The 9,610-nt window shown below is 54.4% G+C and overlaps 1 long non-coding RNA gene across 2 annotated transcripts; it reads right to left on the bottom strand.

Annotated features, from left to right (window-relative positions):
• Positions 1-2,536: 2,536 nt before the first annotated feature.
• LOC120513159 lies at positions 2,537-7,288 on the bottom strand. 2 transcript variants are annotated; one of them, XR_005630209.1, is made up of 4 exons: positions 6,185-7,288; positions 5,903-6,048; positions 4,480-5,638; positions 2,537-2,691 (listed from the first exon to the last, which is right to left on the bottom strand). It is a non-coding gene; the product is annotated as an uncharacterized LOC120513159 (long non-coding RNA). The 2 variants fall into 2 exon arrangements; XR_005630208.1 differs by having other exon boundaries at positions 5,903-7,288.
• Positions 7,289-9,610: the final 2,322 nt, after the last annotated feature.

Here is a 9,610-nt window from a genome sequence, read left to right as displayed (position 1 = left end):
AAGTGATGCCGCTCTGGGATTGGGGGCTGTTGTTGGGTTCATTTAGGAATCCATTGTTGTCCATGTGAATTCTTTTTTACATTTCAAATAACAGGATTATTTCCCCAGGGGGTAATATCCTGTAATTTGAACACAATAATGGGAATAAATTACTTACTTAGAACTAATAACGACAGCCTGATTCCAATATATATAGGAACTGTAACAGCTTTGGTTAGTTAAAGTGTAATTGTGTCGACGGATGACATTTTCTTTCAAAGGAATCTGAATGACTTTTAATTAAATTTGCTGGGGGTGGGGAAGAGAAGGAGAGATGCACTGGGAGATCCGAGCTGCTGAGGCCGGGGCTGGCCCAGCCTTGGTGCCCCAAGCCCAGCTCTGCCCCAGCCTGGGTGTCAGTCCAGGTTGTGGGGTTTAAAAACCAGGCACAGAACAGAAAAGGAAACCAGCACAACCCCCCCCAGCCAGGGATGGTGGGATGGAGGGGGTGGTGGGATGAAGAGGACACTGAGGCTGGAAGGATAGAGGGGATGGAAGGATGGAGCCCAGCCCATTCCCCAGCCTGGCAGAGGGCACACAGTGCCCAGATCCTGCCCTGGGGCACCACGGAGTTGCCTCTGCCTTTGCTGGGAAGCAGAGGAGCTGATGGAGGGCAGGAGGCACCAGCAGCCAGGCAGGGCAGCTCTGCTGCTCACTCTGGAGTCACAGAATCCCAGGATGGCGTGGGTTGAAGGGAATCTTCAAGCTCATCTTGTTCCACCTCCTGCCCTGGGCAGGGACACCTTCCACTATCCCAGGTTGCTCCAAGCCCTGGCCTTGGACACTTCCAGGGATCCAGGGGCAGCCACAGCTTCTCTGGGCACTCTGTGCCAGGGCCTCCCCACCCTCACAGAGAGGAATTCCTTCCTTATATTCAATATAATGAATTTCTTCCTTATATTCTATATTCAATCTAACTCTGCCCTCTGGCAGTGGGAAGCCATTCCCCTTTGTCCTGTTACTCAATGCCCTTATCCAAAGTCCCTCCCCAGCTCTCTTGGATCCCCTTTAGGCACTGGAAGGGGCTCTAAAATCTCCCTGGAGCCTTCTCCTCTCCGAGCTGAACACCCCCAACCCAACACTGTTACCTGAGCCCAAGGGTTCTCCAGGGAAGGCAGCTCTGACCCAGGGCACCTGCAGCAGCAGCTGTGCATCCCAGCTCCTCGCCCTCAGCCCAAAAGTGCCCTGCAAGCCCCGGGCTCTGCACATCTCCTCAGTGCTGCCCTCAGTGCTCCTCAGGTTCATTCCTAAATCAGCAGCACACGAGGTTCCCTTCAGAGGCAGGAAAAAAAACCTGCAGTGTGCAGAAAGCCAAGTTCCTGCCCCGAAATAATCTTGGAGAGGAGCAGCGTGCTGCTGCCAGTGGCTCCAGCCTCCTCCAGGACTCATTTTCCTCTGTTTATCTTGAAAATATTTCTGTGCTGAGGTCCCACCCCGCGCGGCGGAGCCCTGCGAGGCCGCCTTCAGCCTGACACACGGCCTCTTGTTTATCCACAGCCAGTTTTACAAATAGCTTATTAAGCCCAGAGGTCTGTTTGCTGGAGGAAAACCTCACAGAGCAGCTCCCGCAGCCCCTCCCGAGGCTCCTGCCAGCTGTGCCCCCTCCCAAACCCCCTCTGATGTGCATCCAGGGGCTCAGACATCAGTGTCTGCCGGGTTTGGGAATCGCTCCTGCTCTGATAAAACAACCAGAGTGCTGCTGCTGGGTCTCCCAGCCCTCTCACCCTCTCCCTGTTCCCAGGCTGATGTCCCAGATGGGATTTTGGCATGGCACAGGGATGCTGTGGCACTGCCAGCTTGGTTTATGTGATCCCCCAGCAGAGCTGCTGGGAAGTTTTTGCCTTTTGCAAGACCCCTCTGCAAGGGCTGCTGGTTTTGGGGGGATTGAAGTGGTTTGAGTTGCTAGAAGAATATTTTGAGGGTTGCAGAAAACACATCCAAAGCCATTAGAGATGAGGACAGTTGGATGCTGTGTAGGGTGGTCCTGGCAGGAGCCCAGTGGGACCCTGGGCCCTGGGATGCCCAGGAGGGAGCTGGGATGGGGGGCTCAGCCCACAGCAAATGATCAGGGATGTCCCACTGGGCTGCAGCCTGAGCACAGGCACCTCTCTGACCACAGGGACCATCAAACCCATGCCCAAGCACCTCTGTCCCTGCTGCCACCGCTGTCCTGGGCAGGAGCCTGGCTGTGCCCAAGACCCCCCAGAGCATCACTCCTGGAGCACACGGCCAGGCAGAGCCCTGTAACTCAGCAACATTCACAGCCCAGCTGAGGAGATTGAGTTACCTGCCCTGCAAGAATAAAGGAGGCATTCAGCCATTTTTTTTAAAGTCTTTTCCCCTGCCAGGGCCAGACACGGCGGGGACGGTGGCGCACAGAGGCAGGGAAACACGAGCCCCTCTCCTCTCCCTCCGAGGTGACCCCAATCTGCCCCACATCCCCTGCTTCCCCGACCCTTTAACACCCAGGGAAGCACATGCTTTGCTCACCCGTCACGAGCTGCCTTATCTTTTAATAAAACCTTTAAGAGCAGAAGTCAGGCAATGCCGGCACAAAGGCAGCCCAGCCTCCTCCCGGGACATTAATCATTTTCTTTGACACGTTTTGCTAATTAGCCAAAGCGTTTGCCTCGACAGGGGAGAAACTGGGGCCTGGGAAAAAAAAAGAAAAGAAAAAAAAAGAGGAAAAAAATATATTAGAAGAAGGGGGAAAGGGAGGAAGAAATGGGAGAAGGAGCTGACATCACCCCTGTGTGATCCGGCATCCCTGGGCATCACCTTGCTGGGAGGAAACCCAGTCCCAAGCCCATCCCAAGGATTTGGGAGCACCATAAACTGCAATACACATTTTACCTTCCCCATCCCACTCCTGGTTACCCCAATAGTGCAGATTGCAGCCGTGAAGGGTTCTTTGAAATGCCCTGTTTGGAGGTTTAACTCATGGCTTTATCTCTTACACGGCTGTTAATCCTCAGGACACATGTTTCCTATCAGCCCCGATATTTAACATAAAACAAGTGTCTTATTAAATCCCAGCGACTGGCTCCATGCAGACCTCTCCCCCCAGGACCTGTCCTGAGGACATCCCAAAGGCAGATGGGGCACCCCGGCTTGGGCACACATTTGGGGTGTAGAGTTTGTTATAATCCTCAGGAGAGTGGGGTGAAGGCTCCTCTGCACAGGAATTCAGCATTTAAATTGGCTGAGCAGCCACCTCTCCCACACATGAGGAAGCCCCTCACAATTTTAAAAAATATGTTATTTTAAGGGTTTCCTGGCAATGCTGGGGTGGCCAGTGAGCCCATCTGAGGCAGGATTAGCTACTGCCTCAGCATGGCTTCCTTGGCTGAGTCCAGCTCGGTTTTCATAGGACTTGGTGTTTTCTGGGGGAGAGATCCATAGAGAGAGCAACTCGCAGTGAATTCTCTCTAATCCACAGCATTCAAAATAAAAAAATCCCAAGGAGAAAGCAATGCCTGCTCATCCCTCCCTCCAGCCCAGCATGGCAAAATACTGGCTCCTGTCCCATCCCTGAACATCAGCCCTCCACCCCGACTCCTTAGGGAAGGGCAAGGCACAAAACCACACGGCACAATCCCCTTTTCTCCACAAAACCAAGGGTAAGAACAACAAAACTGGGTGGTACAGCCCCTCACATGGTGTAAGGACAGCCCCCTGCCCACAGCAACTGTCCCATCCCCATCCATGGGTACAAGGGAGCAGGAGCAGCGTCCCAGAGCCACGTCAGTCCTTTGGGGAGTGTTAAAAAAACAAATCACAGCTCTTTGCTCCTCTCCAGCACAAGTTTCTCATTGCTGCGGGATGACACACACCACCTCCTCCAAAACAAGGCTCTGTGTTATTATTCTGTTTCTAATTTGGGGGTTGGAAATGATTTTCCACGCCAGATTCCAAACTAAACCAGCACCCCCCCAAAAAAAATTGCTAATGTGCTTTCCAGAGAGCAGTGGCACGGTCAGTGCTCCGTGAGGAAAGGGTGAAGGTGTGGCACACAGCAGTGAGCACCACAGAACATCCCTCTCAATGCCTATTTCCAAGAAAAAACCTTTTAAAAGAGCCAATTCAGTGAAATACAGAACTGGCCCAGACTCCAGCTGCAGCCGGGTCTGGGATGGGCCGGTCCCACTGGGAAAGGGCCGTGCTCCATCTCTGCCCTCTGAAGGACTTGGACAAAAAGCAGTGAAAGGTGAGAATTTGGGAAGCAGTGCGATGCTGGGAATTCAGTGGGAATCAGCATCATTCCCATTCTGAGTGTTTTAACCCAAATCTACCAATGGATCCTGCTTGCATCCTACGAGGCATCAAGAAGCCAAGCCACACAGTGAGGTCTCACTTCTCTGTGTCCTGCCTGGCCTTGGGGACAATGGGGACAAGCCTGGATGAGTCCCCAGCCCCATCAGCCCAGATTGTGCCACAAACCTTGTGGAAAGATTTGGGGGGCCCCGTGCAGCCGGCGGTGCTGGCAGGAGTGTGGAGACCAACGCGCGAGGAGCCGGTGGAAACCCTCCAAGCTTCCAACGCCGTTGTATAAGAGCCACTCAAAAATACTAATCCCCAAAAAATTCAGCGCTGGGAGCGTGACCAGGCTGCCTCCCAGGCAGCTGATGGAGCGTGGCTTGCACAGCCAGCCCTGCACACATCCAGGGAAAATGCCTTCAGGTGAGCGAGCTCCGCGGGAATGTCGGGATCCCGGAGGTTTCCATACCAATGATCCTTTAAAGAAAAGACAGACAAGCAAGGCAGGGAGGCAGGATCACCCGACATGCCGAGTGCTGCTGCAAAACAAGTGGTTTTTCCATGAGTCACCAGTGGAAAGAGCAGATCAGGCGTCCCATGGGTGGGCTTGGCCAGAGCCGGCTCCGCATCCCCGGGAGGATGCTGAGGGTGCAGCCCCTCCGTGCCCTGCTCTCAGCTCTCCCAGGGCTGCTTTGGGGTCACGCTGGGGTGGCTCCCATGGAATCCCCAAGCGCCTGAGCGCCTCGGGATGCAGGGTTTTCCCAATCCTCCTTTCCCCAGCCACTGACATTCCCCATGGAGACAAAGGTGTGACCTTCACTGTGACCTCGGTGCCGCTTCACTGCTCTGCCGCTGTCCCCTGAAACCCTCCTGAGGCAGGCAGAAACAAAAATACAGCAAGAAACGTGCAAGGAGCGCCCCGAAACAAACGGGTGTGGTTTGTTGGTGGTGGGAAAGGGGGGAGGGTGATGACAGGCAGCTCAGGAAATCCCTGGGATCGTAAATCCCATCGGGAGTGCACAAAGCCAGCTTGGCTCCTTCCACGGCTGGGTGGGAGGTTATGGGCAGGGCAGTAAAGTTTAGGGAATCTGGGGTGTTTTGGTGCATAAAAAGGTGGTGATGATGGAGAGGTGACACCCGGGCAGCACCCAGGGCAGGGGGTCCCAGGAAGGGCTGGGGTCACATCCTGGGGAGGGCTGGAGCTCCATCATCATCATCATCAGCCGCAGGACAGCAGCGACCCTGGCTGTGCTCTGGGTACACAAACGGCACGTACTTGCTGCTGGCCGGCTTTCCTGGCAGTCCCAGGCAGGATTTGGCTGCGCAGGAATTTGGAAGCTGCCTTAAATCCAGAAAGAAATGAGGAAAGGCTGGGAGCGACTTTCCGAGCAGAGCTCAGCTGCAAATCCCCGCTCGCAGCCGCCCCTCCCGATGCCCTGCAGGGGAAGGAGGTCGGACACTGCCGGGAATCTCCTCCTCCTCCTCCCTGGGGACATCGAGGAAGGAGGAGCAGCACCTTCCACAGCACCTTCCACACCTTCTCCTCCCTCTTCCCAAAACACCTCCTGGGCCACGATGCCCCTCAGCACCCAGCCCTGCTCCTCACCTCAGCCCGCTGTGGTGACCCAGTGATGGATTGTGCTGCTGTGAACTCCATCAATCCCCTGCCCTCAGCCCCAGGGCTGCTCTGTCCCCGAGGATGCCATGGCTCAGCCAGGGGCTGACACCAGGCTTCACTGTCATACTGCTCCTCTGGGGGGAATTGGGAGGGAAGGGATGGAAAAGAGACAAGAGGTGCTGAGTGCTCTAAAAATCAACAGCAAAAACGCAGGGAAATTCAAATTCTCCCCAAAGTCCCCTCTGGGTGCTCAGGAAGGTGCTTCCCTACCTCTGGCTGTCCTCATCCAGGGTTGGTGCTGGGGTCATTTCAGCCCCACACCCTTCAGGAGCCCAGCTCTGGCTCTCCACACATTGGCAGGGATTTGTCTGCTTCATGCTGGCTCGTTGCATTTGTGGGAAACTCAAGAGTTTCTTAGGAAAAACAAGCCCAGAGGTGTTCCTCAGCTTCCCCAGTGACACCCCGGGGTGGGGAGGGTCCTGGTGATGGATGGTACCCAACCCTGCATCACCAAAATCCAGGCTGCACCTTTTCCTGCAGGAGGAACAGCCAAGCACTTTCCACCCCAGTGATTTTTTTTATCTCGTTCAAGAGAACATTTTTAATTAGTGATGCACTCACCCTGCACACTTTCTGTGCAAACACAGCCTCTCCATGGTGGTTGAAATGGACTGAACTCTCACACCTCCCCTAAAGCATGCACTGGGAAAAGCAGCAAGCCCTGATGCTCAGAGGGAAGGGGAAGCCCAGGTGCTGGAGACAGGATTTCTGCAGGAGTAAATACACTCAGGATAGCCCCAAACCCATCAGCTCTGTGTTCCCCAGCTCCCTCCTCATTCAGGGACAGGCATCAACACAGGGAATCCATGCCACAACCCCTCCAGCTCCCTATATTTGCCCTAAAGGGATTTTCCTGCCTTTTTTCCCTGGCTCAAGCACCATCCTTTGCTACAGCACCTGGGGCACGACTAACATTGTTCAATATCTTAGCTAGATTTTATATATTAATCTTTTAACTCCCAAACTGGAGGTTGCAGGGGAAAAATCAAGTCTGGTGGGAATGGGGTCCCAGCCACAGCACTCCCTGGTTTTCAAGCATCTCATTTGGCTTCTTGAGCCTCATTTTGGGGAGCAAACAGCTTTTCCATACTGGGCTGTGTCTTGTGCTGCCTCTCCCTGATGAAGAAGCCCTTGGATATTGTGGAAAGAGCTCAGTTCTGCTTTGGTGAAAAGCTGCTTTCTCAAAAAACCTCAAAAGCAACCTCCTGTAGGAAAAATAGATGGTTTGGGATGACCAGGAGTGTTCATCAGGGATTCAGGGCCGGATTTTCCCCCCTCACCCACCCCAATGTGCCCATCAGCCCCCCCAAAAAAGCCACTTTTGCTCATTGCTAATAACTCCCTGCAAAGAGGGGAGGGAAGAAAATTCCCTCCGTGCTCTCACTTATGCAGAGACAAGGAAATGTCGTTTAACTAAACCAAACAAACGAATCCGGAGGCAAAGAGAAAAAAAAATCACATTATCCCCAATCATAAATCCTGGAGAGGGGTATTTACAGGCTGAATTGCCAAGTGCATTGGAGCTGCAGAGCATCCGAAGAGCAGATAGCCATAAAGGCAGACAACGGCCCTGGAAAAATGCTTTGATTAGGATCTGGGCAGCATTCAGCCCAGATGTTCATTTGTCAATGGAAGAGGGATGGGGGGGAGGTGAGAAAGGCTTTAAATTAATCTTTACAACTAGAAAGGAGCTTGTAATACACACCATATGGGGAGCAACGTCCTTGGAGCCCCCTCTCCTCCCCCAGCCCGGCGTGCTCGGGGCCAGGCTGGGACCCCGTGGCCAGAGCCTGTCCCCCCTGTCCCCCCCTCCCCGTTTTCTCCATGCACCAAACACCCCGCGAGCCCAAACCCCTTCCACATGTGCTTTATTCTTCACTGTGAACAAAACAAACTGCAATTCCTCTTGCAACACCAGATCTCTTTTATTATTCCCCCCCCTCCCCACTCCCGACCCTGTACCTGCTCCCCTCTCCCTCCAACATCCACATGTGGGGTTTTTTTAACCCTTCCGAGCTGCCAGCAGTGCTGAGGTGGGGGCTGTGTGTGGAGAGGAGGGACGAGGCTGTTTATTAAACGCCAACCATTCAAATTAATTCCCCTAATGGACTCACCAGCATCATGGTGTGCATTTAAATGAACGCTTTGTCATATTTCATAGCCAACCTGCAGCTCTCTGCAGAGCAAACCTGCTGGAAAGCCAGCAACAGCAGCAGTGACAGGGACAAACCTACAGAGAGATAAATGAGAATGAAATACAAATCCCCAACGCAACATGGAGGGGGAGAACAGAGAGCCCAGGAACCCAGGAAGCCACTGGAAATTTGGAGGTGCAAGTGAGACCCCAGACAGGGCAGCAGGAGCTGTGTGGTGGCACTGGGAGCTGCTTTTCCACATGGGAGCAGGAAAAATCCTCTTGCTGCTGGGGCAGGAGGCACCAGAGACCTTTAGCTGGGATGGGGCACCCTTGGCCAGGTGAGGAGTCTGGGCTGTGCGTGCTCCACTGAAGCCCTGGGGAGCCCCAGCACCCCCAGCTCAGCCAGAGACCCAGCGAGGAGGGAAACCCTCTCCATCCTGCATCCCCCTGGAGCAGTGTGGGGATGAGGGTGGAGGAGCCTGAGCATCCCTGCTCACAGCACAGGCTGGGATGCTCAAACCCAGCCCCAGCTCCTGGCACAGCATCCCTGCTGCTCCTGAGTAAACAATCCATCCCCCCAGCACCCTGGGACAGCCACAGGTTCCTCACCTTGGCTTCAGCTTCAAGAGCTCCTGGTCCTTTCATCAGCCAGATGGGAAATTGGTGTGTGCACACAGCCCCAGGTGCAGCACCAGGTACCTCCTGCCCTCTGGCTCCTTTTCTGCCCCCACCTTTAAGAGCTGCAGCAGAGATTTCGTTCCACCTTTGAGGGTCCTTCTCCTTTTCTCCATCCTGCCCCAGGCAGCTTCTGTGGGATCTGGAGGATGAGGAGGGGCTGGGGGAAATATTCCTGCCCCACTGGCATGACCAGGGGTTTTCAGACCCCACGAGGGCCAAGGGAAAGGGAATTTTCCTGGCTCAGGACAGGGATGAAGGCAGCAGCCCCAGCCCATGCTGGGCACAGGCAGGAGAGCAGAGGGAGCAGTGAATGCTGCTCAGGGGAATGCAGCCAGGTCTGCCCCATCCCTCCAGCCCCACTGCAGGCTAGAGATCCCGGAATTGACCAAAAAAGCAAAAATCATTGACTCCCAGAAGGAAGGGATCCCAAAGGTCATCTCATCCCCCCCCTGCCATGGGCAGGGACACCTTCCGCTGTCCCAGGCTGCTCCAAGCCCCATCCCAAGTGGCCTTGGACACTTCCAGGGATCCAGGGGCAGCCACAGCTTCTCTGGGAATGTGTGCCAGGGCCTCACCTCCATCACAGGGAAGAATTTCTTCCTAAAATCTAATCTAATCCAGCACTGTTTGCAGAAGGTTCTCATTTAGGGAAACATCTGGAGTCAGCACTTCTCCCCCAAAGGGCAGCGGAGGGTTCAGAGGACACCAGCCCTCGTGCTGGGGAGGAAGAGGAGGAGGAAGGAGCCCATTTTCCTCATCCCCCAAGGAAGGGACACGACCTGTTAGTGCTTGGTGTCTGTTACCTGGCCTCGAGTGAGCAA

This window comes from Passer montanus, unplaced genomic scaffold (assembly GCF_014805655.1).
Source record: "Passer montanus isolate IOZ18808 unplaced genomic scaffold, ASM1480565v1 scaffold8, whole genome shotgun sequence".
In the NCBI taxonomy this organism is placed as follows: Eukaryota; Metazoa; Chordata; class Aves; order Passeriformes; family Passeridae; genus Passer; species Passer montanus.
This window is presented reverse-complemented; position numbering and strand designations above follow the sequence as displayed.